General features: G+C 32.8%; 2 long non-coding RNA genes across 2 annotated transcripts; both read right to left on the reverse strand.

Moving 5' to 3' along the window:
• Positions 1 to 7,357: 7,357 nt before the first annotated feature.
• LOC146956412 (uncharacterized) lies at positions 7,358 to 9,737 on the reverse strand. The gene is made up of 2 exons (XR_015015808.1): positions 9,593 to 9,737; positions 7,358 to 7,606 (listed from the first exon to the last, which is right to left on the reverse strand). It is a non-coding gene; the product is annotated as an uncharacterized LOC146956412 (long non-coding RNA).
• Positions 9,738 to 13,452: 3,715 nt separating this feature from the next.
• Positions 13,453 to 15,899, reverse strand: LOC146956413 (uncharacterized). Its single transcript, XR_015015851.1, has 2 exons — positions 15,755 to 15,899; positions 13,453 to 13,701 (listed from the first exon to the last, which is right to left on the reverse strand). It is a non-coding gene; the product is annotated as an uncharacterized LOC146956413 (long non-coding RNA).
• Between the last annotated feature and the right edge of the window lie 2,682 nt (positions 15,900 to 18,581).

Below are 18,581 nucleotides of genomic sequence, written 5' to 3' on the forward strand. Positions count from 1 at the left end.
AACTTTATTATATAAGATTTTCCTTTTATGGTAATAATTACCTTTTTTGGCATCATTAACGGGGTACCGGTTAACATGACCCATATTTTATTTATAATATTTTTAGATTGAATATTTTATTTAAAAAATACATATAGGAACTAACATACAAGGCTGAACCGAGCCCCATGCAAATGTGCCCAATTTTTTTTGTCAAATAGTCTAGTGGTTAAAAATTCACCTCTTAAGTCTATATTTTTTATTATTTAGAAAAAAAATAAAAGGTCTTTCTATTATTTATTTATTTTTTGTCAATTAACTTATTGAATAAAAATTCAAAGTGAATAAGCGAGAAATTCGAAGTTGGGTTCCAACGGGGATAGTCTTTCACTACTACTACTACTATAATCATGTTTTTTTTAGGGGACTACTATAATATTGTTAACGTGCAAGCATTTCAATATCACATGCAACAACTTAATTGGGTAATTTGGGCAGGGCCGTCCCTAAGAATTCGGAGGCTCGGCTCTGGGAATGAAAAGAGGCCAATGATAAAATCAAAACGTATTTTTTTTTTTTAAAAAAAGCAATGTTCTATTTATATTTTTTAAAAGATAAATACAAGGTGCCGTATATATGCGGTACACCTAAAGATGAAAATGACTACCGTATACATGAGAAACCCCCACCTAACACCAAAAGCAAAAGGACCTAATTCTAATAGGTCTAAAAGGCTAAAACATGAGGACGGAAAATGGCTGAGGGTATTAAAAAAAAAATTGGAGTGCAGTAGTACTAGTGGGTATTAAAAAAAAAACTGAGGCCCATGGCTGGGGGAGGCCCAGCTCTATTGAGCTGTTTGCACCCCCCAGGGCCGGGCCTGAATTTGGGTTAAGATTTTATTATAATTATTATTTATAAATTCAAATTCTTAAACTTGAACTCATCACCCAAAAGTATGAATATATAAAATAATATTTTATTAGAAAATAAAAATTACATGTACAAGGGAAAAGAATGGTGAATTTGTAAAAAAAAAAAAACAAAGGAAAAAGAATGGTGAAACATGTACAATAACTAAGATCAATTTAAGCCTATCTTCAAGTTGAAGACTTCAACTATGGTAATTAATTAGCTTGGTTGGCAAGTATATGAACAAATTAGATTGAGGAACTTAAACTTATGGCTAATTATGGACGAATTGGATCGGTGGTTGATGGCTTCGAAGTGCCACGTTGAAGTAACTGCAAAACAAGCCCCCTCGACCACTCATCATCTTGCAATGTCCTAGAGCTTTCTGCAAGCTGAGAAGAAGTGACCAAAATGAAGAAGATGATCACTAGAATTGTTGAAAGGATCCTCTTGTTAGAAAAAGTCATGCCCATGATCTATTTAATTTTATAGAATATTGTAATGTGATTAATTTGGATGAAATAAGCAATTAAAATGCTCTTTTATGTTTTTGTCTATTGAGAACTACTGGATATGTGTTTCTTATAAATTTGTTAAACTTTAGTGGATGTTATATTTTGGTGATTTGAGATGAAGATAGTACACAAGGACGTACATATATATAGAGGTTAGTAATTGTTTCTTGGCCGGAGCTTTTACTTGTTTAATTTTCGAAAAAACTCGTTTTATAGGTTCTTGACTTAGCAACACGTATAGTTTGAATTGAAGGTTGAAAATTGAACGCATCAAACTCTAAATATATCAACTTTAGCGCCAAAAGTTTTCACATGTATTAACTGTTACGGTTAATATACGTGGAAATACATATGATTAATCATTAAACTCAATTCTATTTCATGGGTACTTTTACATCAATGTTATTTGTCCCGAAATTTTTCATTCAGAGAGATTGCCGAAACTTTGGCACCGTTGGATTAGGTTATTTATAACAATACATGGGTTGATGGTAAATGGAAGAGATGGCCCACATGGCCCACATGCTTGCTTTACATTGTCGGGATTATGTCGGGAAGTTTCTTTTCGGGAACTTTAGCATTTTCGGTACTTTTATCCTCCCATCTCGGTGGACATATTAAGCCATGTAGAAAAGGAAATGGAGATGAAAATAAAATACTACATCTGATAATGGAGGTTGAGTTTATATTTTTATCAAACTTCTTTATGTGTTTATGTATTTATATCTGTAAATGAAAAAATAGAAGATTTGAACTCTACAAGGATATGATTTAAACTCTTAAAATACACATGGGTCCCACCAAATTCACATGGGGCCCACCAAATCGCGTGGGTCCCATGTGAATTTTAACCAATTAAAAAAGTATATTGAAAAGTACTCCCTCCGTTCTAAATTATAAGAAGAAGAAAAAAAAACCACATTTATTAAGAAAACTAGTAAAACATAAGAATTTTGAGTATAGTTTTTTGTGTTTTCTTTTGAAAAAGTTTTATAAGAAGATGTAAAAACAATTTTCATTGGCTATTGGTTATGGAAAAAATGAAAGAGAGAGAAAATTGAATGTAATTTGCATTTAATTTTATGAGAATAAACAAAAGTTTTTCTTGGAAAAGAGATTTTTTAAAAAAACAAGATTAAATAGGATAAAATTTTTCTTTTTTGCTTATATTGTGGGACAAAGAAAATGAGTTTTTTTGCTTATATTATGGGACGGATGGAGTATGTGTTAAAATGTGTGTTGCTAACATTTCTCTTTGTCATAATGTAGGGTATTAACCGACGCATGACCTAATTTAACTATTGTTTTATAAAGATGGTTTAATAGGCTTGTCATAGAAAAAGTTAAGTAAACAATAATATTATTGTTACTAAATTATTTTACGAAACATCTTTTAGAAATTACAAGTGTATATATATAATTACTATTGTTGTATTAATATCTGGATTAGAGAGAGGATAAACATAATATAAAGTCTTGTTTACTTTCTAAAAACAGATTATATTTTTTGTTTTTTAAAACTAGTGTTCATTTTAAACCGTTAATAATGGGATGAACTATGAAGGCCTCATGAATATTTCAAAAAAAAAAAAAAAAATAGAGAGAAGATGAAAAATTAGCTAGGAAGGGAAAAAACTTCAGGAAGAAGAAAATTAGTATTCTTGATATTTTCAAATATCATGAATATGCTCGATTTGTTTTCTAACATTGTAGGTGAAATGATGGAGATTAACACATAAACACAATAACAAAATAATATGCAGTGAAAATAAAATTCTCCCAGTTTGCGAGAACTTGCGAGGAGTGTTAGAACTCGGTAGTCACACATAGAGAGGGGGAGAGAACAAATGCAAATAAACTTTGTATGTTGAAATAGATTCAACTTGTGTGATACATGAGATATGTGATTATATTTAAACTTTACATAACTCATATTTAAAGGACTAACTATACACTTGAATCTCTAGTTAACTTAGTAATAGAGTTATAGTTATTAACTATAACTTCTCTAACTACTATAACTACCATCAAATAACAACTTAACTAACTCTCGTTAGTTACAAACAAATGTCCTTAAATCTGATTTATACACTAACAAGGAGGAACAACAATTATATGGTACTCCCTCGGTCCCATTTTAGATGACCTAATTTGAAAATGTGTAACATTCACATAACATGCTTTGACTTTATTTTTCTACTAATATATAAAAACAAAATATAGCATATAAGATGTTATTGGATTCTTCTCGAAAAATATTTTCAAAATATCAAATTTTCATAATTTTTTCTAATAGATTATAAAGATATCTAAGTTCAAAATATGCATTGGTATACGTGATAGAGTCAACCGTATCATTTAAAATGGGACGGTTGAATATCAAACAGAATAAATAAAACACAGACACCACAATTTTAACGTGGAAAAAATCTGAATATAATGCACAATCCAACACCTGCCAAAACAATAAAGCACAAAAGTTCACGTATGAGAACAAGAAGAAGATGCAAAAATACTCAAATTCGCAAATACAACGTGAAATCAATATCTCTCACTCTATAAACTGCATTATGACGATCCAACAGCTGAAAACAAAAAATCATGTGTCCTAGTCCTATTTTTTTCAGTATAAACTCAATCCAACAGTGAACTAATCCTAAGTCACATATTTATAGTCACGTCTTAGTAAGAAAATGAGAAAAATTTGTATTCTTGTGTTCTCTCTTTGGTGGCTACTCTCCTCACCAAAACTATCTCTCATGCAATTCTATCTAACATGACATTCACATAATTGACTAAAATACTTGCATCTTACTCCACATACAGGAGCACAATGTCCAGCATAAAAATGGTTGGGAAAATATTAGTATTCTACATTTTCTTATGTTTTTTTATTGAAGTAAAAATTAATACATGAAACATGAGACGTAATAGGGCTCTAAATTTTAATTTCTGTTTAGATTTTATACCTTCAATCTTCCACAATGAATAGAGTCTTTCGTTCAATGAAAGAACATATAGCACAAATTAATGTTTTATTATAATGTTTTTAATTTGAATAATTTTATTTTTAAAAATACATATAGCACAAGTTAATTTATTTTTTGTAGAAATATAGCACAAGTTAATTAATTAAATATATAGAGCTTGCATACAAGGCCGGCCAAGCCCCACGCCAGTGAGCCAAAGTTCTATTATTTGTTCTTTTTTGTTCAAGTAACTTAATGTTTAGAAATTTAAGGTGGATAAGTGATAAATGTGATGTTCGAACCCAATGGAGAAGATCTTTCTCTACTACTACAACTATAATAATATTAACATGCATGCATTTCAATATCACATGGAACAACTAAATTGGGTTAAGATTTTATTATTATTATTATTAGGGTTAATTATGTTTCTAGTCCCTATAAAATAGCGACCTTGTAAGTTTAGTCCCTACTTAATTTTAATAGCATTTTTAGTCCCTATAAAAAAAATTTACTTATAATTTTAGTCCCTGCTAAAACAAAGTTTGATTAATTATCCTTAAACTCTTAAATTTTTGAACAATTTTTTTGAGACAAGATTAGAACACTATGAAAGGTTCGTTTACTAAAATTTAGAATTCTCTGACATGAAATGAATTAAATATGAATTTTTTAAAACGACAAAAGTTAAAGATAAAAAGTAATAAAATCTGGATGTAGAAATCAAATTTTGCAATAATTTTTTGCGGACGAACTTTTAGTAATGTTCTAAACATGTCTACAAAAAATTGTTCAAAAATTTAAGAGTTTAAGCATAAATTAAACAAATTTGAATTGAGTAGGGACTAATACTCAGTGCAGAAAAACAAAATTAGGGACTAAAAATGCTATTAAAATTAAGTAGGGACTAAACTTACAAGGTCGCTATTTTACAGGGACTAGAAACATAATTAACCCTTATTATTATTATTATTATTATTATTATTATTATTATTATTATTATTATTATTATTATTATTATTATTATTATTATTATTATTATTATTATTACTACTACTACTACTACTATTATTATTTATATTTATAAATCTAATTCTTAAACTTGAACTCATCACCCATAAATATTAATATATAAAATAATCTTTTATTAGAAAATAAAAATTACATGCACAAGAAAAAAGAATGGTGAAACATGTACAATAATAAAGATCCATTTAAAGCTATCTTCTTCAACTATGGTAATTAACTAGCTTGGTTAGTAAGTATATGAACAAATTAACTTGTCGTAACTCGTAAATTAAGATTGAGGAACTTTAAACTTATGGCTAATTATGGACGAATTGGATCGGTAGTTGATGGTTTCGAAGTGCCACGTTGAAGTAACTGCAAAACAAGACCCCTCGACCACTCATCATCTTGCAATGTCCTACAACTTTCTCCGAGTTGAGAGGAAGTGACCAAAACGAAGAAGATGATCACTAGAATTGTTGAAAGGATCCTCCTGTTGGAAAAAATCATGCCCATAATCTCTTTAATTTTATAGAATATTGTAATGTGATTAATTTGGATGAAATAAGCAATTAAAATGCTCTTTTATGTTTTTGTCTATTGAGAACTACTGGATATGTGTTTCTTATAAATTTGTTAAACTTTAGTAGATGTTATATTGGTGATTTGAGATGGAGATAGGACACAAGGACGTGCATATATATAGAAGTTAGTAATATATTGTTTCTTGACCGGAGCTTTTACTTGTTTAATTTTCGAAAAAACTCGTTTATAGCTTCTTGACTTAGCAACACGTATAGTTTGAATTGAAGGTTGAAAATTGAACGAATCAAACTTTAAATATAGCAACTTTAGCGCCAAAAGTTTTCACATGTATTAACTGTTATCGTTAATATACGTGGAAATACTTATGAATAATCACTAAACTCAATTCTATTTCATGGTCACTTTCATCCTCTCATCTCGCTGGACATATTAAGCCATGTAGAAAAGGAAATGGAAATGGAGATGGAGATGGAGATGAGAATAAAATACTACATCTCATAATGGAGGTTGGTTCTATTGCAAAAAAAGTTGATTTGCGTATTGTGAGTAAGATCCTCTCTATTTTTCAAAATAAATGGAGTATGTAAGTTAGAGAGATAGACAAAAAATAGATAGTGCATCCTACCATTAAGTGAGTCTCATCATCAGTAATTATTTTATATTTTTATCAAACTTCTTTATGTATTTATCTTTGAAAATGAAAAAATAGAGGATTTGAACTTTGTAAGGATATGATTTAAATTTTAACATGCAGACTTAATTAGGCTCTGTTTGGCAAGGCCAAAAAACGAGCTTATAGCGGATAACTTATAATCTCGTATGACAAAAAAAGTTCTGTTTGGTAACGGTTTTTCACAACGAGTTTATAGCTTATTTCACGAGCTTATAAGTTATTTTTCAGACGCTATTCCAAGTAGCGTCTGAAAAAAGAAATTTGTTAGGTTAAATCCTTATTTATTAATTTTATTAGGCCTGCAGCAACTTAACCTAATATTTTTCCTCTAATTTGTTGTATTAGGTTAGCAGTAATTTAACCTAATAAATTCCATCTAAAAAAAATGCATCGCACCAATTTCATTCCTATCCTCTTGCCTTTTTTTGTCAATATTTTGTACACTTATTTAATACTACTAAAATGCAACGCACAATTTCATGCCTTTTTTTTGACAATATTTTGTACTCTTATTTAATACTAAAAAAATTCATCGCACCAATTTCATTCTTTTTTTTTTTACAATATTTTGTACACTTATTTAATACTAAAAAAAATGCATCGCACCAATTTAACCTAAAATGTGTAACACCCCGTTCTCAAACAACGTAATATTAATAAATAAAATCAGAGTAATCACACAACGGAGTGTCACACTACTTTTCAAAATTTCATAAATAGAAAATGTCTAATTATTTAAATACCAACATTTAGAATATCTTAATAAACTGCAGCGGAATAGTTCTTTAAAAATATAATTTCAACCAAATCCTACGTCAACGAAATTATTGGCACAAAGGCCTCAACGTAATAGACATTATCCTCAACAATAATAAATCCAACAACGAGGTCTTTTCAAAATATGATACATAAAAGAAATGAAGAAGACATTCGCGACGATCCCCATCCTAATATGTATCAGAGCCCTAGACACTTGAGCCAATTAACCTACAAGCCATCATTACCTGCACAATACCCACGGTCGAGGCAACATATACGCAGAAGGGGTGAGAAACTTATCCAATAATAATAATATATAATTCATCAAATTAATGAAAATAACAACAGTTCAACAACAAGCATTATCAAGTTCATATATACATATAACTCAGCATCATATTCGTTTTCAACAACATTTAAACAACATCTACCACAACACCAACGTCATTATCAACAAAGAACACCAACTCGACTATGCAACATCATCAACTTAACATCATTTAATAAGGATAAAGCATCCTACCACATCTTAGTCATCAACAACATATATATTCATCATTATATAACATCAATTAATATCATCCATTAACGTCAGAACAACAACAACGTCATCAAGAACAGCAACAACATCTTCAAGAACAACAACAACAACATCATCAAGAACAACAACAACAACAAATTCGTTATCAATAACGACACCGACAACTTGACAATGTGACGACGGCAACGACAACTCGACAATGCAATGACAACACGACAACTAATGCATCATGCATGTGGTACCAATCTACGCGCGTTGAATGCTAAGCATTCCAGGGCATAAGCCCCCAACAATTTGGATGGTTAAAGCATCCCAGGGAATAAGCCCCCAACAGGTGAATGATAAACATTCCAGGGCATAAGCCCCCAACAGATGTGAGTATGCAAATAGACTCAACTTGTGTATATCAACATACAACTTCAACAGCGACTACAACAACAACATATGTGCCTAAAACAATTATGACACACTCCCCAACTTCGACATCAGATGATACAACGACATCAACAACGGAAATCAACAACATAGCGTATATATAAATTCAATTACATTCCTCTCAAAGTTCAAAACATCCTTCAATAGCAATTAAGTTTTGATCAATAGAACATAAGCCAAATACCCATAAAACACCTCAATTAAATCCCTAACACTTAAGTTTGAAGTTGGGAAACCAACCATAAGTTTTTGGACTAACTTGGGATTAGTTATGCTAAGTTTTCTTAAGGTTTTCTGAAGACCCACCTGGATTATTTTTATCATAAGTCAAAAACTATGAATCATTTTCATGTCAAACTAAAACCATTAGAAAGCTAACTCAAATATCTACAACTTTTATGTTTACACCGAAAGCTAATTCAACACGGAAGGGGGTGAAAAAGACACAAGAACGCAACAATCGAAGTTCTGACAGCACGCAACGAAAACACAACAAGCAGTCACCCATGAGGGGCTGCCTTGCTGCGCCCAGGCGTGGAAAGGCAGCAGCCAGGGACCTGCGATGCAGCTCTGTGCAGTCCCATTTTTCCCGGTTTCATTGTTTCGTCCGTAAAAACCTAACTGTTACCCCGAATCCGATTCCGTTTTCGCCTACGCGTTCTATTCGACAAATCTTATTATATTTTACTGAAAAATCATATTTTCAAATCTCAAACACAGCTTATCCTAGAATCACTTATTTCTCAAAAACACTTAAAATCACTTTTTCGCATAATCTCAATTTTCATCAACCCAACCCTAAATTTGATAAGGAACATTGCCTATGATAAATCTAAGACCTGAACATCAATTTAACATAACTTCAATGAATTTTCTATTCTATTAACAACCAAACACATCTTCAAAACCTAATTTCTCAAACAACCAAAACTATGAACATCAAAATAAGATTTACCCTAATCCCCAAAACTCACAACCTGCAGCCTTTGCCAAACCCAATTTCAGAAAACATACTTAAGATTAGAGAATATGAATCCCAATTTCTGATCACCCAAACCCCAAATGATTTGCAACAATGTTTGTAGGTTCTATGGGAAACATAGCAGTCAAAACAACATAGAAAACATGCATTCTCAACATAATTCATTTCATTATAGCAACCTAGCATAACTTGCTAACCCTAAAATCAAGAACACAACAATTCATCAAATTTCAGAATTATACATATTATTAGTGAAAGGAATCCCACCCTTACCTTATCTCAGCAAATTCTACAGCAAAAATGGTTGGATTCTCTCTTCCTAGCTCTTCTCCTAGCTTCCTCTTCCTTCTCTCAAAACCAGTTTCTAAAGTTTTTACGTGAAAATGTTTCTGCCTCCTTTTCTTTCTTTATTTTTTCCCAAAAACTATAACATCCTCTCTTTTCATTTAACTCCCACTAAACTCACATAATTACTATTTAATTCCCTTTAATTTAAATAAATAATAATTCTATATTATTTCTATTTCTCATATTATTTCCTCAAATAATAAAACAATATTCATTCAAATTAAAACACAACTCCATAAATCATATAATAAAATAGAATTACACCATATATCACATAAAATCACACAAAACATATATTTCACATGAAATCACACACACACACACACACACACACACACACATATATATATATATCAAATAAAGTCATATAAAAATATTCACACATCTACTAAAAATAATTAAATAAAAATGGGGCGTTACAACTCTCCCCAACTTATAGAATTTCGTCCTCGAAATATTACCTCAAGCAAACAACTCAGGATATGACTCCTGCATCTTACTCTCCAACTCCCAAGTAAGACTTTCAAAAGTTGCTCCTCCCCAAACAACTCTCACTAGAGGTATCTCCTTGCCTCTCAACGTCTTCACCTTGCGATCATCAATCCTCAAAGGTAGAGTTTATACCGTAAGGTTGTCTCTAACTTGCACATCATCTCTAGGAATGACATGTGAAGAATCCGCTACATACTTCCGAAGTTGCGACACATGAAACACATCATGCAAGTTCGAAAGATGTGGTGGCAAACCAACTCTATAAGCCACTGTGCCAATTCTCTCAGATATTTGATAAGGACCAATAAACTTCGGAGTCAACTTCTTGGACTTCAATGCACGACCCACACCGGTCATAGGAGTGACTCTCAAGAACACATGGTCACCCTCTTGAAACTCAAGGTCCTTCCTACGCTTGTCATGATAGCTCTTATGTCGACTCTGTGACGCTTTCATATGCTCTCCTATCATCTTGACCTTCTCCGTAGTCTGCTGAACTATTTCAGGTCCCAACACGATACTTTCACCCGACTCAAACCAACACAAAGGAGTCCTACACCTTCGACCATATAAAGCTTCGAAAGGTGTCATACCAATACTTGAATGGTAGCTATTGTTGTACGTGAACTCTATCAATGGTAGGTGACTGTCGCAAGCTCCACCTTGCTCAAGTACACACACCCTCAACAAGTCTTCTAATGATTGAATCGTTCTTTCTGACTGACCATCCGTTTGCGGATGATATGCTGAACTCAACTTCAATTGAGAGCCCAAAGCTTCTTGCAAGCTTTTCCAAAATCTCGAAGTGAACCTCGGATCTCTATCCGACACAATACTCGACGGGACACCATGCAACTTCACAATATTATGAATATAAATCTCCGCCAACTGAGCTACTGAATAGGTGATATTAATCGGAATAAAGTGTGCCGACTTCGTCAATCTATCGACAACAACCCAAATGGCATCATGCCCGCTTTGAGTGTTTGGTAAACTCGTCACAAAGTCCATGGAGATGCTATCCCATTTCCATTCCGGCACATCTAATGGTGTCAACAAACCAGCAGGCTTCTGATGTTCAACTTTCGATTTCTGACAAGTTAAACAAGCATAAACAAATTGCGCGACATCACGCTTCAATCCGGACCACCAAAACAGTTTCTTCAAGTCATGATACATCTTTGTAGCTCCCGGATGGATACTCAAGCTACTTCTGTGACTTTCTTCTAAAATCAACTTTTTCAATTCATTATTATCAGGGATACAAATCCTGCCTCGGAATCTCAACACTCCTTGATCATCAACCTGGAAATCACCATCTGCAGTCTGATTACTAGCAACCATCAAGTCTACAAATTTCACATCAACTTCCTGTGCTTCCTTGATACTCTTCAAGAAATCATTATTAATCTTCAACATACCCAACTGCACACTCTGAGGTGCCAATTTACAAACAAGACTCAAGTCTCTAAACTGCTCTAGCAATTCAAATTCTTTCACCATCATAGCCGACATGTGCAATGTTTTCCTACTCAAGGCATCTGCAACCACATTGGCTTTACCCGGATGATAATTCAAATCAAAATCATTATCCTTCAACAACTCTAGCCACCTTCTCTGCCTCATATTCAACTCCTTTTGATCAAATAAATATTTCAGACTCTTATGATCACTAAACACTTCAAATCTGGAACCGTACAAATAGTGCCTCCAAATTTTCAACACAAAAACCACAGCAGCCAACTCTAAATCATGTGTAGGATAGTTCTTCTCATGTATTCTTAACTGTCTCGAAGCATAAGCTACTACCTTGCCATCTTGCATAAGCACACCGCCTAAGCCCAACTTAGACGCCTCACAATATACCACAAAAGGTTTATCTGGCTCTGGCAAAATCAAAATTGGAGTCGTCGTCAATCTTCGCTTCAACTCATTGAAGTTATTCTCACACTGAGCATCCCACACAAAAGCTTTACCTTTACAGGTCAACCGAGTCAATGGAAGTGCCAACTTCAAAAATCCTTCGATAAATCTTCTGTAATAACCGACCAAACCAAGAAAACTTCTAATCTCCGACTGTGATACAGCTTCAACCTTCGACGGGTCAACTGCAATACCACTACCAGAAATAATATGGCCAAGGAAACTTACTTCCCTTAACCAGAACTCGCACTTTGACAACTTTGCATACAACTTCTTTTCTTTCAGCACCTGCAACACAATCTTCAAATGTTCTGCATGCTCTTCTTCAGTCTTAGAATAAATCAAGATATCATCAATAAATACAACAACAAACTTATCCAGAAAAGCATGAAAAATTCTGTTCATATACTCCATGAACACACCCGGCGCATTAGTAACACCGAAAGACATCACTTTATATTCATAGTGTCCATACCGTGTCCTAAAGGCCGTCTTCTGCATATCTTCATCCTTCACCTTAATCTGATGGTAACCTGACCTCAAATCAATTTTACTAAACACGCGAGCACCCACTAATTGATCCATCAAGTCGTCAATTCTCGGAAGTGGATACCTATTCTTTATCGTCACTTTATTCAGCTGACGGTAATCTATGCACAATCTCATGCTACCATCCTTCTTCTTAACTAGCAACACAGGTGCTCCCCAAGGTGACACACTTGGTCTTATAAACTTCTTATCAAGCAAGTCTTCTAACTATTTCTTCAACTCTGCTAACTCAACTGCTGACATACGGTAAGGAGCCATCGACACAGGCTTCGTACCCGGCACAAGATCGAACGAAAATTCAACCTCCCTCTCTGGTGGTACATCTGGAATCTCATCAGGAAAAACTTCAGGAAATTCATTCACAACGGGCAATCTATCAACTATCGACTGACTCTCTACAGACAAATACGTCATCAAGGAAAACATTAAGTTTCCATCATGCTCTAATCGCTTCAGCTGCTTGGTAGATAAAAATTCTGCTCCACTCTCTTCTTCAGCAGAAGAAAAGTACACCGTCTTACTAAAACAATTAATACGGACATGGTTGTACTCCAACCAGTCCATACAAAGGGTTACACAACAAACAACAAACAGGACAACAAGGACAATACAAAATTGTCACACAACACTACTAGGCTCGACAAAACTCTACTAATTGGCCGGACGGACCGACCTGCTCTGATACCAATTGTAACACCCCGTTCTCAAACAACGTAATATTAATAAATAAAATCAGAGTAATCACACAACGGAGTGTCACACTACTTTTCAAAATTTCATAAATAGAAAATTTCTAATTATTTAAATACCAACATTTAGAATATCTTAATAAACTGCAGCGGAATAGTTCTTTAAAAATATAATTTCAACCAAATCCTACGTCAACGAAATTATTGGCACAAAGGCCTCAACGTAATAGACATTATCCTCAACAATAATAAATCCAACAACGAGGTCTTTTCAAAATATGATACATAAAAGAAATGAAGAAGACATTCGCGACGATCCCCATCCTAATATGTATCAGAGCCCTAGACACTTGAGCCAATTAACCTACAAGCCATCATTACCTGCACATTACCCACGGCCGAGGCAACATATACGCAGAAGGGGTGAGAAACTTATCCAATAATAATAATATATAATTCATCAAATTAATGAAAATAACAACAGTTCAACAACAAGCATTATCAAGTTCATATATACATATAACTCAGCATCATATTCGTTTTCAACAACATTTAAACAACATCTACCACAACACCAACGCCATTATCAACAAAGAACACCAACTCGACTATGCAACATCATCAACTTAACATCATTTAATAAGGATAAAGCATCCTACCACATCTTAGTCATCAACAACATATATATTCATCATTATATAACATCAATTAATATCATCCATTAACGTCAGAACAACAACAACGTCATCAAGAACAGCAACAACATCTTCAAGAACAACAACAACAACATCATCAAGAACAACAACAACAACAAATTCGTTATCAATAACGACACCGACAACTCGACAATGCGACGACGGCAACGACAACAACGACAACTCGACAATGCAATGACAACACGACAACTAATGCATCATGCATGTGGTACCAATCTACGCGCGTTGAATGCTAAGCATTCCAGGGCATAAGCCCCCAACAATTTGGATGGTTAAAGCATCCCAGGGCATAAGCCCCCAACAGGTGAATGATAAACATTCCAGGGCATAAGCCCCCAACGGGTTGAATGATGAACATTCCAGGCATAAGCCCCCAACAGATGTGAGTATGCAAATAGACTCAACTTGTGTATATCAACATACAACTTCAACAGCGACTACAACAACAACATATGTGCCTAAAACAATTATGACACACTCCCCAACTTCGACATCAGATGATACAACGACATCAACAACGGAAATCAACAACATAGCGTATATATAAATTCAATTACATTCCTCTCAAAGTTCAAAACATCCTTCAATAGCAATTAAGTTTTGATCAATAGAACATAAGCCAAATACCCATAAAACACCTCAATTAAATCCCTAACACTTAAGTTTGAAGTTGGGAAACCAACCATAAGTTTTTGGACTAACTTGGGATTAGTTATGCTAAGTTTTCTTAAGGTTTTCTGAAGACCCACCTGGACTATTTTTATCATAACTCAAAAATATGAATCATTTTCATGTCAAACTAAAACCATTAGAAAGCTAACTCAAATATCTACAACTTTTATGTTTACACCGAAAGCTAATTCAACACGGAAGGGGGTGAAAAAGACACAAGAATGCAACAATCGAAGTTCTGACAGCACGCAACGAAAACACAACAAGCAGTCACCCATGAGGGGCTGCCTTGCTGCGCCCAGGCGTGGAAAACTGCGCCCAGGCGTGGAAAGGCAGCAGCCAGGGACCTGCGATGCAGCTCTGTGCAGTCCCATTTTTCCCGGTTTCATTGTTTCGTCCGTAAAAACCTAACTGTTACCCCGAATCCGATTCCGTTTTCGCCTACGCGTTCTATTCGACAAATCTTATTATATTTTACTGAAAAATCATATTTTCAAATCTCAAACACATCTTATCCTAGAATCACTTATTTCTCAAAAACACTTAAAATCACTTTTTCGCATAATCTCAATTTTCATCAACCCAACCCTAAATTTGATAAGGAACATTGCCTATGATAAATCTAAGACCTGAACATTAATTTAACATAACTTCAATGAATTTTCTATTCTATTAACAACCAAACACATCTTCAAAACCTAATTTCTCAAACAACCAAAACTATGAACATCAAAATAAGATTTACCCTAATCCCCAAAACTCACAACCTGCAGCCTTTGCCAAACCCAATTTCAGAAAACATACTTAAGATTAGAGAATATGAATCCCAATTTCTGATCACCCAAACCCCAAATGATTTGCAACAATGTTTGTAGGTTCTATGGGAAACATAGCAGTCAAAACAACATAGAAAACATGCATTCTCAACATAATTCATTTCATTATAGCAACCTAGCATAACTTGCTAACCCTAAAATCAAGAACACAACAATTCATCAAATTTCAGAATTATATATATTATTAGTGAAAGGAATCCCACCCTTAACCTTATCTCAGCAAATTCTACAGCAAAAATGGTTGGATTCTCTCTTCCTAGCTCTTCTCCTAGCTTCCTCTTCCTTCTCTCAAAACCAGTTTCTAAAGTTTTTACGTGAAAATGTTTCTGCCTCCTTTTCTTTCTTTCTTTTTTCCCAAAAACTATAACCTCCTCTCTTTTCATTTAACTCCCACTAAACTCACATAATTACTATTTAATTCCCTTTAATTAAAATAAATAATAATTCTATATTATTTCTATTTCTCATATTATTTCCTCAAATAATAAAACAATATTCATTCAAATTAAAACACAACTCCATAAATCATATAATAAAATAGAATTACACCATATATCACATAAAATCACACAAAACATATATTTCACATGAAATCACACACACACACACACACACAGATATATATATATATATATATATATATATATATATATATATATATATATATATATATATCAAATAAAGTCATATAAAAATATTCACACATCTACTAAAAATAATTAAATAAAAATGGGGCGTTACAAAATGCAGCAATCCCTAATATTTCTCCTCACTGATGAGCTTTTCATTCATATCCCGTTGTGTCATCGTTTGTATATATCTATTGTTTCTGTAGACTTTTTTTTGACAAGTTGTTGTACACTTATTTAATACGTTTACAAACAAAATACCCTAATTTCCAGGCAAAGTTGGCTATATATAGCAAACCCTAATCCGTGTTTCTCTAAAAAAAAAACCTAAACCGTGGTAAATTATACATACAGCAAAAGAATCATATATTTTGATCATATAAATTATTTGACATCAATTTTTTACAAACGTATAATTTATTAGTGTATTTCATAGTCGGTAGAACCCGTGCGTCGCACGGGTCGAAAGTCTAGTTACTACTAACCTAATACAGCAAATTGGAGGGAAAATATTAGGTTAAGTTGTTGCAGACCTAATAAAATTAATAAATAAGGATTTTTTTCTTGGAAATTGTTTATTCAACTTATTGAAAGATTAAAAAGCAATTTTTTCTAAATGAAATTTAACAATTATTTCTTTTCTTGAATCCTTAACAAGTGCCTTAATAGGTTCTTCAATTATGTCCACCTCATTTATTTATAATTTTTTAATAAAAGTTTCTATTAATGACTAAATGACTCCAATGACAATACACTAATAAGGATGCCAACGAAAAGTGCTTAAATAGATCTCACTAACTTTACATCATTATATAAAAGTAATTTATTTATTAAATTATAAATTACCTCATAAAATATTACTTCTTTTGAAAGTGAGACCAACTTGTACTTATTTTATTATTTCTTTTAACGTAGGACCCGTTAGTTGCTCACGAGAGAGATGGTCCTTATATAGTTGTTTGTTACTTAATAGATACTCTTATTTTCTTCCTTCAATGGAGTATCCTTAACAAGGAGTGATCTTTGTTAAGTAAGGAACCCTTAAGGACCCTCAATTGGAATATGGACAATCTATAAAGATATTTGTCATTTTTCTTTGAAAGTTGTTGTTCACACTTTTGAGATTGCTAAAAAATTTATCCGAAATATACCTTGTTCCGCGACAGTTAACTGGCTATGTCGCATTTTATTAAGAGAAGTTTCGAAGACAAATAACTGTCGTTGAAGATAAATGTACAATTTCCTAATGTTTCATAGCAAATGTTAAAGTGGGAACATCAACTTTCTTGTTCTTTAAGCCTGAAAATCTATCATAATCGTGTAGGGTATTAATGACCCATGACCCAATTTAACTTTTCTTTTATAAAGATGGTACTTAATACGTTTGTCATAGAAAATAATTAAGTATACAATGATATTATAGTTAGTAAATTATTTTACGAAACACCTTTTAGAAGAATTACAAGTATATATATATATATATATATATATATATATATATATATATATATATATATAATTACTATTCTTGGATTAATATCTGGATTAGAGAGAGGATAAACATAATATAATACTTTCTAAAAAAAGTTTATGATTTTTCTTTTTTAAAACTCATTTTAAACCGTTAATAATGGGATAAAGGCCTCATGAATAAGGTACAATAATAATAGAGAAGATGAAAAATTAGCTAGGAAGGAAAAAAATATCAGGAAGAAGAACACAATAAGGGACACCAAAATATCATGAAAATGTTGGATCTGTTTCCAAACACTGTAGATGAAATGATGGAGATTAACACATAAACACAATAACAAAATAATATGCAGCGAAAATAAAATTCTCCCAGTTTGCGAGAACTTGTGAGGAGCAACAACAATTATATGGTAGCAAATAGAATAAATAAAACGCATAAGGGACACCAAAATTTTAACGTGGAAAATTCTCTCAAAGAGAAGAACCCACAAATTGTCCCAACCAAAGAAATTGTTCCACTATCAAACAAGGGCACGAGAAAATCTGAATATAATGCACAATCCAACCGCTGAAAACAAAAAATCTGTCGTAGTCCTATTTTTTCAGTATAAATTCAATCAAACAGCGAACTAATCCTAAGTCACATGTCAACTATGAAGCTCAGATACATGATACGATACAGATACGATACGGCACCGATACGTTGATATGAGACAATTTTAAAATTTAAGATACGATACGGCTGGGATACTTCAATAAAAAAAAAATTTAAACTACATATTAAAACTCAAACTACAAAATATGGACTAAAACTCAAAAGCAAAAAAATTGGCGCAAAACCTAGACCAAACAGACATAGAAAAACGATAAGGCACTACAATGAAATTGTCTTCACACAACAATCAACAATGACATTGTTCGCAAACAAACAAAGA

The sequence above is a fragment of the Medicago sativa genome, chromosome 1, assembly GCF_051527215.1.
Source record: "Medicago sativa cultivar Bolivia chromosome 1, Bolivia_mono, whole genome shotgun sequence".
Classification (NCBI taxonomy): Eukaryota; Viridiplantae; Streptophyta; class Magnoliopsida; order Fabales; family Fabaceae; genus Medicago; species Medicago sativa.